Here is a 2,413-nt window from a genome sequence, read left to right on the forward strand (position 1 = left end):
CGTAAGACTAGAGGTAAGGCAGCTAGTCAACACCACCCACCGCCAACTGTTGAATCACTCTTTTACCAACGAATAGTGGGATTGACCGTCACATTATAACGCCTCCGCGGCTGGAAAGGCGAGCATGTTTGGTGGGACGGGGATTCAAACCCGCGACACGCAGATTGCGAGTCGAGCTTCATAACCACCTGGCCATGCCGGGCCAATTAGGTAAAGATTGAATTCAACTGGTAAATTTCTGTTTGAAATGCATATAACAATCTCTTGGATTAATTTGGAAAAAATTACTTTGTAGCTTAAAATAGAATTTTCTGTGCAAATTTCTTTTTAATGTCATATTTTAAAAATCATTACATTTTTACTAATATGGGATCTTGTGAAATTTTTCACTAACAAGATATTTTGGTTAGGCTGAATACGTAATCAAAAATACGTTACATAATCAGTCAAAACACGTTCAAGAAAGCCGACATAGAGAAACAGTTTTTATTGTTGTTTCTGGATTTAAAAATAATTCATTGGCAAATGTATTTGTTTTGGAATTATGGTTGAGTCTTCTCTTGTATAGCGCCAAGAGTAATTTATACACAGAACTGGCTTAGTTAATTTCTAGCCTATATATATAAGCAATATTTCTTCTTCGCCTAAACAGAGTCCGTAAACTTCTGTTCTGATGTCCATTTTGTGTTTGGAAGATTTAGCTTTAACTTAAATTTCTATGTGAAGTAAGTGTTTTTTTTCTTTTTTGATTGGTAATATTTTAATTTTAAGCATTCGTTTATTTAGTTTAACATATTACTACTAATTCTATGATATGCATAATATTTTTGTTCTGTTACTCTTCCTAAGCTTTAATTTTTATGATGTATTTAGCTTGATATTTACAACAGAGGGGTAAGTGATTTTGTTTGTTTGTTCTTATATTCTAATTGGCTTTTATAATTTAGCTTTTCTGCTCGAGATTTTATTCCTAAATTTAAAATGTATTAGGTTGAATATGGCTATGCAGAAGTAGGTTATACATTTTGAAAATAAATTTATCCTTTTCTAGTTCATCTAATTTTAAGACTTATATTATGTTTGAGAGTTCCTAAAAATGAGTTTCTTGTTGATATTATTGAACAATAAACCTGTTCGATCTCAGTTTAGAAATGCTGAAAAATTTCACTTGAAATATTTTTTAAAAAATTTATTGAAAATATTTCCTCTTTTTTTAATGTTTGAGTATCTAACTTTTGTTAATTTACAAAATACCACGAAAACTCAAAATGAACTGCTAAATGTTGAAATTATGCAAAATAATCGTTTATTTAAATCTTCAACATGACATTTCAATGAAACTATTACTTTTTTTTAAATGGAGTAAGTTGTTTAGATTTTGAACATTTCAGAAAAGGATCGAAACACTGTATAATAAAATTCTTATGCAATTTCAGAAGAATAATATTTAGTTAAGTTATTCAATTTATAGCGATAATTGAATAGAAATTTGTTTATAAAACAACGTGATAATGTGATTTTTGATTATTCAAAATATGTTCTAAATGACGCTGAAAAGAAAGTTGTAACATAAGTTTTAAGATTTGGCATTTAAGATAAGTTAAAATATAAGATTATTTTGATAATATGAGCGGTTTTTGCAATAGTTTTGATACAAATCCCTTTCGTCTATTTCTGGTCAATCGTTGAATACTATTGGAACTCAGGTTAGTTTTACAGCTTTGACTATTTTGATAATTCTAATTGTGTGAATATAAAAGATTTTCAAATTTAAGTTCAGAATAATTAATAGTTTCGAAGAAGTTAAAAAAATCAATGACATTGTCATTTCTAAATCTCATAAAACAGTTTGTTTGTAGTTATGCACAAAGCTACTCAATAGGCTATCTGTGCTCTTCTCACCACGAGTATCGAAACCGGGTTTCTAGCGTTGTAAGTCCACAGACATACCACTGTGCCACTAGGGGGCCTCATAAAACACATATAATATGGTAATTTTACATAAAGAAAAATATTTAAGAAAAGCTGAAGACACTTCAAATAATCCAACTGAATTGCTAAAGTTACTCCATGACCCTGCTGATAAAAAGATATCCTTTGAAACTAAAGAAATAGAATATTATAAATAACAAACAATAATGAAATATTGTTTTAGCTGACTTTTTGGTCGAATTGTTGAAAACTTTTACCGGCAATGGATACACGTTGGAATACAGTTTTGAATTATTCAATGAATTGCAACAAAATGCCAGTTTAACATTGAATAGTATTTATGATTTTAAATGCAGTTTGTTATCAATGTTTATTACGTCACGTTTGATGTTGAATTGTTGTATACGAATATATCTTTAGAAGAAACTGTACAATTGAAAGCTAAATTATTTTTTAATAACAACTCTAATAATCTGAATAT

Source organism: Limulus polyphemus, unplaced genomic scaffold (assembly GCF_000517525.1).
Source record: "Limulus polyphemus unplaced genomic scaffold, Limulus_polyphemus-2.1.2 Scaffold2, whole genome shotgun sequence".
Classification (NCBI taxonomy): Eukaryota; Metazoa; Arthropoda; class Merostomata; order Xiphosura; family Limulidae; genus Limulus; species Limulus polyphemus.